Source organism: Callithrix jacchus, chromosome 19 (genome assembly GCF_049354715.1).
Source record: "Callithrix jacchus isolate 240 chromosome 19, calJac240_pri, whole genome shotgun sequence".
Classification (NCBI taxonomy): Eukaryota; Metazoa; Chordata; class Mammalia; order Primates; family Cebidae; genus Callithrix; species Callithrix jacchus.
In genome coordinates this window covers 23,749,907-23,762,752 of record NC_133520.1, presented here as the reverse complement: position 1 = coordinate 23,762,752, position 12,846 = coordinate 23,749,907, and the positions used below count along the sequence as shown (strand labels likewise).

At 42.1% G+C, this 12,846-nt stretch overlaps 1 pseudogene across 1 annotated transcript; it reads right to left on the bottom strand.

Annotated features, from left to right (window-relative positions):
* Nucleotides 1-6,192: 6,192 nt before the first annotated feature.
* LOC100399807 (transport and Golgi organization protein 1 homolog) lies at nucleotides 6,193-12,059 on the bottom strand (annotated as a pseudogene). Its single transcript, XR_013529630.1, has 4 exons — nucleotides 11,973-12,059; nucleotides 9,069-11,885; nucleotides 7,146-7,304; nucleotides 6,193-6,348 (listed from the first exon to the last, which is right to left on the bottom strand). The product of XR_013529630.1 is annotated as a transport and Golgi organization protein 1 homolog (transcript).
* Nucleotides 12,060-12,846: the final 787 nt, after the last annotated feature.

Genomic DNA, 12,846 nt, shown 5'->3' with positions numbered 1-12,846 from the left:
TGGAGTGCAGTGGTGCAATCTCTGCTCACTACAGCCTCAACTTTCTGGGCTCAAGCAATACTCTCACTTCAGCCTCCTGAGTAGCTGGGACTACAGGCACATGCCACCATGCCTAACCGTGTGTGTGTGTGTTTGTGTGTGTGTGTGTGTGTGTGTTGTAGAAATAGGCTTTCAATATGTTGTTCAGGCTGGTCTTGAAGTTCTGGGCCCCAAGGGATCCTCCTGCCTCAGCCTTCCAAAGTGCTAAGATGACAGGCATGAGCCTGTTCCTCACCTGTTTTCATTTTCATTTATCTCAAAATAATAATTTATCCTTTTCCTTTTAAACTCATAAGATGTTCAGAAAGAAGTGTGCCATATAGTTTCCAAATATTTGGAGATTTTCCAGATCTTTCCATTATCGATTTCTAACCTAATTATACTGTGAAGAGAACACACTTTATACTACTTGAATCATTTTATATTCATCAAGACTTGTTTCATGGCTGAGAATATAGTTTACTTTGGTAAATGCTCTTCCTGTGTGGAGTGTTCGATCACCTGCCATTCTTCACTCCTTTGTGTAGTTCCATTATTTCCATCTGTTGTCATTTTCCATATGCCTAAAGGACTTCCTTTAACATTTCTTATGGTGCAAACATATTGGTGAATTCTTTCAGCTCTTGTATGTCGGTGTCAAGAAAGGTCTTCATTTCACCTTTGGTTTTGAAAGGTATTTGCTGAGTTTGATGTTGCAGGTTAACAATATTGCTCTTCAAGTATATATATATATATATAAGTATGTATATATACTTGAGACAGTTTCACTTTTGTTACCCAGGCTGGAGTGCAATGGCGCGATCTCAGCTCACCGCAACGTCCGCCTCCTGGGTTCAGGCAATTCTCCTGCCTCAGCCTCCTGAGTAGCTGGGAAACTATTACTCCATTGTATGCTCTCATGCCTTATTATTGAAGTCTAATGTCATTTGTGTCATGCTTCCTCTCTATGTAAAATGTCTTTTTCTTTTGAGACGGAGTTTCACTCTGCAGGCTGGAGTGCAGTGGCACAGTCTCAGCTCACTGCAACCTCCGCCTCTCAGGTTCAAATGATTCTGCCACCTCAGCCTCCCGAGTAGCTGGGCCTACAGGCACATGCCACCACATCTGGCTAATTTTTTTATTTTTAGTAGAGATAGGGTTTCACTGTGTTGGCAAGGCTGGCCTCGAACTTCTGACCTCGTGATTTGCCCTCCTTAGCCTCCCAAAATGCTGGGATTACAGGCGTGAGCCACCGCGCCCGGCTGTCTCTCCTTACTTTATAAACACCTGAATTACAGGAATAGTCACTGATTTAATACCCTTGCCTAAATCTAACATCTCTGGCAGTTCTTGGTTGGCTTTGATGGTTGATTTTTCTCCTCATCCTGGTTTATATTTTCTTGCTTCTTTGCATGCCTGATAATCTTTGAATGGATGTCATGCTTATGAACATATATCCTTGAGCTTTGCACTAGGATGTAATTCAGTTACTTGGAAACAGTTTGGTTTTCAGTCTTAAGATTTGTCAAGCAAGACATTAGTAGCATTTAGTCAGAGGCAAGACCCTTCTGAGTACTCTGGATCTCTCCACAATTATTAGGTTTTCCAGGCACTACTTCTAGCTCTGTGTCAAAAACCATTCCCTCTGATCACTTAGATGATTTCTGTTGACTGTGAGTAGTTCTGTTACACTCATGTGCCAATCAGTATTCTGCTGAATACTCTCAGGGGAACCTTCACAGACTCCCAGAGTTCTCTCTCTGCATAGCTCTCTCTTCTTGCTACTCCGCCCTGTGAACTCTAGCTACCTGGGTATCTTTGGACTCCCAGTACCATCTCCTCAACTCAGGGTGTCCACTGGGCTCCTCTTTCTATGCCATGGCCTGGGAACGCTCTTGATGAAGTGATCTGGGACAACCGGAGAGCTCCTGGCGTATGTTCCTTCTCTTTCAAGACTTACTGTCCTTTGTTGCCTGATGTTCAATGTCTTGAAAAATATTGTTTCATTTATTTTGTCTGTTTTTTTTAAATTGTTTCAGTTGGGAGAGTAAAGCTGACCCTATAATGCCGTCATGAATGGATGTGCAAATCATTTGCTTATTTCTTAATGGTAGGAGAAATAACAAAATAAAGTTTCTTATAGAGGAGGAAAATGACAGGGTGGATGGAACTGAAACAAAAGCTAGAGTTCTCCGAACAGATCTTGTTTTACAAATTGACTTTGGATCTTGTAAATATGTTAGATCAAGCTTGTCCAATCCACAGCCCGCAGGCCACATGCAGCCCAGGACAGCTTTGAATGCAGCCTGAGGCAAATTCATATACCTTTTTAAAACATTATGAGTTTTTTTTTGTTTTGTTTTGTTTTAGCTCATCAGTTAGTGTATTTTATGTGTGGCTCAAGGCAATTCTCCTTCTTCTAATGTGGCCCAGAGAAGCCAAAAGATTGGACACCCCTATGTTAGATAATTGTAAAGCAAAAATATCTTAAAGGGCAATCCCTAAAAATTGAAACAAAAAATAAATTAACCCATGTATTGACTTGGTGGAAGGACACAGAAAGGAATTAGTTCAAACACAGCCTAGTGGGATTTAGCTTAAAGACAAAAAGACTGCAAAACATTAAGATATTTTCAGTAACGTATTATTGGTGGCAGTGTTAGTGTTTGTGTTTTTAATACTGTTGTATGAATACTGTAAAATAAAAACACCATGTTCCTGTGAAACTGAGATTTCAAACACTGAAGAAACAAGATACAAATTTAAGATCGATGAAGTGAGAAAAGTTTGTCTAGCATCCTTACTTTCTACTGGAATTATCCATATGACATTATAATGAATATTCACATAAAAAACCATCACATACTTCCTAGCTTTGTCCTCTGAAAAGTCCTAGAAGTCACGGCTAACTCATAAGCAATAAGCAATCTTAGTACCTAGAATGTAATCTCTAAATAGCGTCTCTCATTTAAAAAACCCAAAATTGTTTGGAGAAATAGTTCCTTCAAGATTTGGGCAGGAAATGTACAAGATGTGCTTGGAACATCTTGTCATACTGTTAACAGAAAGCATGGAAAGTAGCAATGACCACTAGGGGTGTCAAACGGGCCCAGGAACAAGCTGAACAGGCGTCCATTCAAAAATGGGAGAAATCCATCATCAATAAGAATAATTGGCCAGGCATGGTGGCTCACGTCTGTAATCCCAACACTTAGGGAGGCTGAGGCGGGCAAATTACTTGAGCCTGGGATTTTGAAACCAGACTGAGAAACATGGCGAAACCCTGTCTGTACAAAAAAACACTAAAAATTAGCTATGAGTGGTAGCGCACATCTACAGTCCCAGCTACTCAGGAGGCTGAGGTAGAAGGACCACCTGTGCTCAGGGAGGTGGAGAATGCAGTGAGTCATGATCACACTATTGCACTTCAGCCTAGGCAACAGAGTGAGACCCCATTGTAGAAAAAAAAAAGGGGAATTGCTACGATTACTGAGAAGTTAGACTAGTAGGCCTCTAAGGTTTCTTCCAACCCTAAAATTCCACTAACTATTAATCAACTATTGATCTATGAGTCTGACCTCTGGTGTAGTTTTCCCAGTAAAGTCAGCACCCCATGACTCCCCAACCCTATCAAATAATTATATATATAAACTACTTAATACTTCACATATTTTATATATCTTCCATTTTCTCCAATTTTCACATATATTTGGTAAACCTTTTTTTAAGCCTTTCAAAAGTTGGAATTGCACTTTATATCTCTTAGAATCTTTTATGCCTAGCAATTTCTGGTACATATTTAGCCCTCAAAATCCTCTTTTGACAATCCCTCTCAAGTCAGCAACTTATAACTCTGCTCCCTTCTATCTTGCCATTCATGTCTATCTTTCCTTGTTAGCCCCTAATCACAGATCATATCCCACACCACTCCTATCCCCCCAATCCAGGCCTAGAAGAGGGCTCTGTGGCTATGTAGAAATACAATGAATAAAGAATTCCTTCCACAACTGGAGGGCTATTAAACTTTTCAAGTGATAATTTCATTCTGAAAACCAAATTCTGAATTCTGAGATGGTCTTAATCACTGAAAATTTCATTACCCAATTGCACAGATAATACACATCTTCACCACCACGACCATGGAGAATACTGAAAAATGGTTTGGTTCTCCTACTTGTTTTCCATTCTGGTGGTCTTTCTTCTGAAATCCCCAGGTATTCAATGTCTTTATATGCCCTCTGACCATCCAAATGAGAATTAGGTGAGGTATGAGATCTTAAAATGCCAAATACTATATCAGACATTTTGCATTATTAAATCATTTAATTCTTACCAACAATTGGAGTAGGTATTTTTCAGATGAGAAAGTTCAGGTTCAAAGTTTAGTAATTTGTCCTAAACCTCTAAGTAATGGCTTTAGGATTTGAAAGCAAATCATCCTGGCTTGAAACCCATGCATTTTAACAGAAAAACAACAAAAACCCTCTTTCCTATTTGAGTCTTGAAATAACAGGACCTAGACAAAACTGCTTTGGTGAGGAGCATGCTTTCTCTGTAGCTCTACGGGCAACCTGGCCTCCAACTTCGAGAGCTTGCTTATTCCTCTAACTCACCAAGAGAAAAAAGCTTATCTAGGCTTTTTAAGTCCTAAAAAAGTCCTTAATGAGACATTTAAGTCCTTAATGAGACATTAAATGTCTCATTTCAAGCATGGCTCTCTTAGAAAGATTTGAATAAATATTCTGCCATAAGTGACTCTTTCTATTTTTTTATTTTTTATTTTTATTTTTATTTTTTTGAGACGGAGTTTCGCTCTTGTTACCCAGGCTGGAGTGCAATGGCGCGATCTCGGCTCACCGCAACCTCCGCCTCCTGGGTTCAGGCAATTCTCCTGCCTCAGCCTCCTGACTCTTTCTAAGAAATAGACCCGACAACCCCTTTCCTGCTTAAAATCTTCCAAGGATCTCTGCCAACAATGATCTGACCACTCACCATGGCACACAATTTTCTGACTTCTCCTGTGTCCCTCCAACAGACCTTTCCCCTTAGCTCCATACTTTTTAATTTGTATTTTTTCAGAGACAGGGTCTTGCTCTGTTGTCCAGGCTGGAGCGTGGTGGCACAATCTCTGCTAACTGCAACCTCTGCCTCCTGGGCTCAAGCAATTCCCCGCCTCAGCCTCCCAAGTAGCCAGAATTACAGGTGCACATCACCATGCCCAGCTAATCTTAACTCCACACTTTAGCAGCACCAACTGGTCAAGAACAGTGGCTCACGCCTGTAATCCCAGCACTTTGGGAGACCATGGTGGATGGCTCCCATGGGCTAAGGACTTTGAGACCAGCCTGGGCAACATTGCGGAACCCCACCTCTACTAAAAATACAAAAAAAAAAAAAAAGCCAGGCGTGGTGGTGCACACTTGTGCTCCCAGCCACTAAGTGGACTGAGGCAGGAGGATCACTTGAGCCCAGGAGGCAGAGGCTGCAGTGAGTTGAGATCACGCTACTGCACTCCAACCTGGACGACAGAACAAAACCCTGTCTCAAAAAAAAAAAGGAAAAAAAGAATTAACACCAACTACTCACGCTTCCCTGGCTTCCCCAAATAACCTTTCCTTCATACCTTCACTTCTCTGAATGTGTTATTTTTTCTGCCTGACTGCATGGTGCCCGCCACCCTGCCCATCTTCCTCCCCAGCCCTTCCATTTGGCAACTCCAAGTCAAGCTCCCATCTGTCTTTCGACTGTGCTTAAAGCATCTCTCAGTAAACTTCTGGCCTTTCATATCACTCTCCCATCACAGTGAACCAATTTATGCCATAGATTGTACTACCATCAGGTAAATACTTCTCTTCCTGCTCATTATCATAGTACATTTCAAGTGAATGTCTTTCTCTCCTGGCTAGACTGAAAGGATCCTGAAGAGAAGAACCGCATTTGACAGATGTGCCTGTGCCCAGCTCGGGCCTGTAGTAAAGCCTGCTCATGTGCTGAACTAAGTCCCTATTAAAGCCACACACCTGTGGCTCATTTCAGGATCTCTCTTCATAAACACAGAATCAGGAGTCATCTTCATAAACACATTTTAAGTCATTCACCTCATGCTCAAAATCAACTTAGAAACTGTAATAATCAACATTTTAGCTAAAAAAAGAAAAAGCCCTATGTGTCAAACTTACCAACTTAGTTAAATAAAACGTGAATGAATAGATTAGAAGGATTGTCTTTTCCAAAGGTGGGACGCTTGCTGCCTCTTTGGCAACCATCTCCAGTTGCTTGTTTGCTTCAACACCATCCGTAGAGGGTCTTCTGTTGTAATGGGCCCTAGAACTGGGAGGAAAAAGATATTCTGTGCTTTAGAATAAGAATTGTTTCTCATTTTAAAAAAAATACTTACTGAGTATCAACTAAATGTTAGGCACTGTGCCTGGAAAGTAAACTTTCCCATCTCTCACCTGATGTTGCCCGAGCACTATGGTGAAATACTCTTCGTGTCAGTTTGCCCTGGACTATTACACACTTCAGTGTCCGTACTGTCTCCTATAAGCTTATGGTATAAGCATACCTGGACCCCTTCACTGTATTTTAAGAAGTTTTATTTACCATATCCAGATAGAAAAAAAAAAGAGAGAGAGAGATCTGCATTGCACGATACTCTATTTGGAAAGAGAGGGGGTAGAGTAGAAGGAAAACAGAATTTGTGAGTTTTAGAGCAGTGGTTCTCCAACCACTGCTAATTTGCATCAGGTCAGTCTTTCCTGGAGGGATAATCCATCAGTATTTTGTCAAACACAGACTGCTGGTCCCATCCCCAGAGTTTCTGATGCTGTCGGTCTTGTTGAAAACTACTGTTTTAGAGCATAAGGCCTTTGAAGAATAATATTTTAGATTGAAATAATTTACACAAGATAGTGACAGCCAAACACTGGTTTGTAGGTTAGTTACAGTCTCTGGTGTCTTTCCTATTTTTGATCTCCGTCTGTCTTAACGCCTGCTTTTCTCTCAGTTAGCTCTGGGATCCGCTTTTCCTTTGAGTTTAACATATCTCTAGCTACTACCTGACAATGAATCTCCTAGAAGTCCTTTATGATGTCTCCACTTCATAGAAAAAAATCAGCAAGCTTTACCTGGGTCCAAGTCTTTCTCAGTATGTGGCTTCGGGGACATTTCTGAGGCATGAGTGTCCCTCATCACAGGTTGGTCCTGTGGTGGCTCTTCAGGAACCTGCATGTTCAGTTCTGTTGTGTTCTCTTGTGACACGTTATCTTCATGCGGTGGTTGCATCTCTACAGGTGAGAAGAATGCATTGGGCTAGCACAGCTTGATGACACTACATGTTTGGCTAATCCCACTGACCATACCAGCTCCAGGGCACCTGAACATTGCCCTCCATGCACAGGCATCCCATGGAGCACAACTGGGCAGGGAAATAAGAATTTCAGTTTCGTTTATTCCATTTAAAGGATGACTAATCTACATAATAAAATCTACAGAGGAGTATTTCATAAATAAATATCTTTATGGCAGGGACTTTAGTAACATCTTTCCTTGGCAAACTCACCTATGCCCACACAAATAAATGTGCAAAGAGAATTCCATTTAAGAGCAGAAATGTGAAACCTCTCTTCTGCAGAGAAGTAACTGAACTCTTGCACACACAAGCATGCTTTTTCTTACTGAACTAGTACAGACAGGGACATGCCACGGCAGAGCAGCTTGCTGAAATGTCTTTCGAATACTTTCAAAGTACCTCAAAGAGTCAAAGGAAGCGAACCCATCTCCTTCCCTAAGAGGCTCAGGGGACAGTCCAATGTGATCCACAGCAAAGGTGAATTTCTTTTTAGTCTCCTATTTTACCCTGAAAATTCACCTGAATTTTGCATTCTCATCCAAAACATATTTTAATTAAATGCAAAAAGAGTTCTCCTCCCCACAAGTCTCAGGAAAAATTAGCACTCTGGGGAAATACATTTGCCTTTGGCTTTCTGTCCCCCTGGTGCTCTTGATTCAGATACATCTGTCTGAAAAGCCTGGATACACCAGGTGCAGTAGCTCACACATGTAATCTCAGTACTCTGAGAGGCCAAAGTAGGAAGGTCACTTGAGGCCAAAAGGGCAAGATTGGCCTGGGCAACATATCGAGACCCTGTCTCTACAATAAATAAAAAATTAGTTGGGTACAGTGATGCATGCCTGTAGTCCTAGCCGCTTGGGAGGCTGAGGTGGAAGGTTCACTTGAGCCCCTAGGAGTTAGAAGCTGCAATGAGCTATGATCATGCCACTGCACTCCAGCCTGGGTGACAGAGTGATATCCTGTCTGAAGAAGAAAAAAAAAGAAAGAGAAAGAGGAAGGAAGGGAGGGTGGCCAGGAAAAGGGAAAGAAAGGAAAGAAAAACCTGCATGCAGAGAATAGAACAAGGACCTACAAATCAGAACACTTATGTCAAGATATTGGCTCAGAGTCAATGCAGCTGAATGGTTTCCACGCATCAAGTGCTGCATTAGAAGGCGTCCCATCCCTGTCCCAACCTTGATTAATCTGAATGCAAGAACCTTAGGGTCCAGGAGGGTTTAACCGGAGTAAGTACTTCCAAGAAACAGGAACAACAAGCCATCCACAAAAGATAAACCTGGAGAGAACATAGGAATTCAGCCAAGGCATTGATCTAAAAGTTATACCAATCCATGGTTAGAGAGCAGTTATCTTATGATTGAAAAACTGTGTTCAATAAAATCCTTTCATAATTTTACATGACATCTGTATTTTGTAAATTACTTTCTGGTTTATATCTTTCTCTTTAACTTTTTATAAAGTTTCCTTTTGAAAATGCTAACCAGTCTCAACTATTCCAAGAATAATAGCAAGAAATCCTCCTCCATGCTGCAGCCTAAAAGAAGGCAGGAAGGAATATGTGGGCCTCCCTGTGTTGTCCCTCCTTTAAGCATACTGGAAACTCAACAGAGCTTTACAAGTAAGATACAAGGCACCTCAGCGAACCCTGCTCCACCTGCTTCTCCAGCCCAAATCTACAAGGCCATAGGTATCTCACCTTCCATTGCTCCACCCAAGCCTTCCTCTAGAGGTGGTGCCATCACCAGTAGAGTGGCTGTCTCCTCTGCTGTGGAGTGCTTGTATCTGACAAAATAGATGAGGTCTTGAATGTCATCAAGCACTGCAGCCTCTTCGAATATGTTATTTTCCTTCATCCCCAGATATCTATATTGAGCCACACAAGTTATCAAGCTTTTTTTCTGCTATGCTCAGAATTTGTGACTTGGAATCACAGAAGACCTTATTTAGGACCTTTTCCACATTATAGGGCAGGCTCTCCTGCTGTGCTGACTTCAGTTTTGATAACATTTTTTGTAGCAAGGCTTCCAGCTCATGGACATTAAAGTATTTCTGGAACCACCGCAAAGACTGCTGTTCTTTAAAGAAGCTGCTTATGATGGGCAAGTCCTCCCTCTTGTCACTATACTCTGGCTCTACAGTTGTACGGGGAGTCCAACCGAACAAATCACCTTCAAGGTCTGTGGCAGCAGAGCCCTGGCTTTCTGTGCCCATGTGTTTCTCTGCATTCTCATGATCCTCCTTTGAGAGTTCTCCCTCAGGCTTCTCTGAAAGTCATGAGGTCTTCAGATGGTCCTCAGGGTTGTCGTTCTTCAGATAGTCGATCTTTATTCGGAAACACTTCACCTAACTCTGGAGTCTGAGTCTTTATGCGGTCAGAAAAGTCACTTCCTTCAGATGGTCCGTGTGCTTTCTCGTCTGCGGGAGGGCGTTCTGTTTCCACCTTTGTATATGGTTCCCTGCCCCCTGCGTTGACTCCTTTGGCTGCAGTCTCACGCTTTTCTTCACTATCCAAAATCTTACTAGTTTCTTGCTTGCTTTCTTCAATTTCTGCATCAGGATTAGTGGTCCCCAAAACTGCTCTTTCAGGGACTTGTAGATTAACATCAAACTGCCTGCCCTGAATTCCAGGGTCTTCTTCTTTAGACCGTTTTGCACTTCTAGCATTTTCATCCTCCAGTAGTTCTTCAGGGGGATACTCATCCTCTACTGCTTCTGAAAGGAAAGCTGGTTCTCATGTGCTCAGATTGGTATGTCTGTCCTACTTCTTGTGTGCCCTGCATTGCCTTGTGAAGAAAAACCTCCTCATCTGAGGAGTCCTCTTTGGCCCCCGCCCTCGGAGAGCCTTATCTTCTCACTTAGTTGCTTATTGACTGTGGCAGCCACATCTCTTTCTTGTTACCAAGAAAGATTTCTTCCCAGGATGGGAAACTTTTCCTCCAGTTCTCTGGGCAAACCAGTCTCATCTGGAGAGGAGAATCTAGGTTGGTTTTGAGTTTTAAGCACTAGTTCCTCTTTAAATTCCTCACGTTGATGCTCCACTGGAAGTGGGTGTGGTTTGGCTCCATTTACTGAAGGGTCTCCCTCCACCCTGTCTCTGGATGCATTAGGGTGGTTATCTCCTGTGACTGGTGCACTACCCAAGGATTCATGTTGAATCTTTCTTTCATTCATTTCATTCCCTGCAGCTTTCTGTGCAGATTCACTCTCTAAGCCACCTTCCAAAATCTGCTCTCCAGGCTTTTCTTCGTGGGGAATTCCTTTTGAGATATGAATAACTGTTCCTTTTAGGTCATTTTCTTTATTGTTGAAGGCTAATTTTAATGTGTCTTTGCCCTTTTCATCAGCCGGCATAGAGCTGAGGTTATCGCTGTGAGTACAGCTGTACACAGTCATCCCTTCTTGCTTTTCATCCTCTAATTCTGTCTCATCTTGGACCAGGCCCTTCTTGGATTCCTGAACTTTCCACCCTTTTCCTTTAATGTGAAGTTCTGTGTTTACTTCTGGGCCTTTGTCATTATTTGTTTTAGGGATGTCTACAATCAAAAGACCGTCATCTACATTGTCCGGGTCACTATAATCTGTTGCTGACTGTGGTTTCCCCTGTTTGCTATCTGGGACTAATGGATCATCATCTTTTTCTTCCTCTGAATTAGAGCTCTCTAAATCCAGTGTATCTGTTTTTTCTTCACCTCCTGCGACAATAGAAAAGATAGTATCCCCCCAGGTTGTTAGTATATTTTTATCATCATTTTTGATGCCAGGGTGCACAGTTAGCTCAACCTTATCCTCTTCATTTGAATTCGGCTCTTTATCTGTTGAATATTTCTCATCTCCAGACTTTGCTGGAGTTTTGATACCTCCCCATCTGTAAAGGTGAGTAATGGCAGCTTATCAAAGTCTTCTTGGTTCTCCTCATCTTCCTTCCAACTGCATAATACTCCGCATCCAAATCCTCATCAAAATCATCTTCTAATGAAGTAACAAGCCTGGTTGTCTCATCATCAGATACAAGTGCATCAGCTGTTGAGCCAAATTTGGTTTTCAAGTCTAGAGTAATTTCTTTTTTCAAAAGTTTATAGGCATCAATCTTATCCTGTTCATTTGAGACCTGAGAACTATTGCTGGTTCTGTTGTTCTCACTTTCTGGCACTTTTAGTTTATCTTGCAGCATTTCTTCAAAAGCTTCAAATGAAGGCTGCTCTCCCTGAGCCTGATGTGCTTGGCTGTTTGTATGGGGGTGGTGCTTCTGAGCTGCAAACTGTTCCTGAAGATCCTTTGCCTTTTCTGAGAACACTCTGTCACTTTCCTCTGAGTTGGCTTCTACTGGTTCAGGCTCAGGTTCACTTTCCTTAGATAAGTCAGGGCTTTTTTCCACATCCTGTGAAGTTTTTTCTACAACTTTCTCAGCATCTCCAGTTGCAGAATTGTACAGTTCCAAGAACCCTAAAAGTTCTTCGACATTATAATTATCAAAATCATCTCTTCCTCCATCAAAACAAACAAAATCTGTCTCCTGCAAGAAGAATCAGTGTGTCACTAATCAAGTGTCACAAGAGCAAACTCTTATCCATGTTAATGACTGAGATAATCCCAAATTCACGTTTGGCTCCAAAGGAGCTTTTGCGCCAATGTTGGGCACCTGTTCTTGGACAGTGGGTGGATAGGAGGCTGGAACCCACTTTCCCATTGGAGTAACACTCCTGGCTTCATTCTCTCTTCCCCGGGGTAGGAATGATTCATGTGATTGGTGAGTTTGCTCAGTCCCATTCCTGTTTTCTGTTTGGGACCTGCTGGAGAGAAAACACACATTCCGTCCCTCCGTGCTGTCGGTTTTACAGGGACAGTCCCCCTTGGGGAGAACCCTAGTTGGGTAGCTCTGTTTGTGACTGGGTAAGTCCATCTTAATTTAGACTGTAATATTAGAAAGCCCATTATTTCTGCATACTCCAAACAGCTTTATCAGTAAACAACAGGGTCATTTTGCTCTTCTATGTGCCCAACTTCCAGGTGTCTCAACTTGTTTTGAGCACAGGTGGGGAAGAGTGAGGTGTCATTTATTGGGTTCCCCAACTCCCAACATCTATACCTGATGTTCTGGGAATTCACCTCACAATAACCCATCTAGAAGGAGCTAAAAGACCATCAGCTTCCCTACATTGTGCCCTACATGCCATACTTCTCTGCTCATCTAAAAGAAGTGGCTCACACTAAAAGAAGTGTGATGGCTAAGAGTCAACCATCACACAGAAGAAGGCAGAGCTAAAAGATGGTAAAAAAGAGAGTAGAAGGGGAGAAAGACAAGAGAGACCGAGAGAAGGAGAAGAAGAAGAGGAGGAGGAGAGAGCGCACATTCCATTGTGTTCAGGTTTGGTCAGTAACAACCCTGAACTTCTCAATTATGGGTGCCATCAGGACCAGCCTCATAATTTGCAGCTACATAAGGGCAAAATTAAATTTGGAGCCCTTTGTTAAAA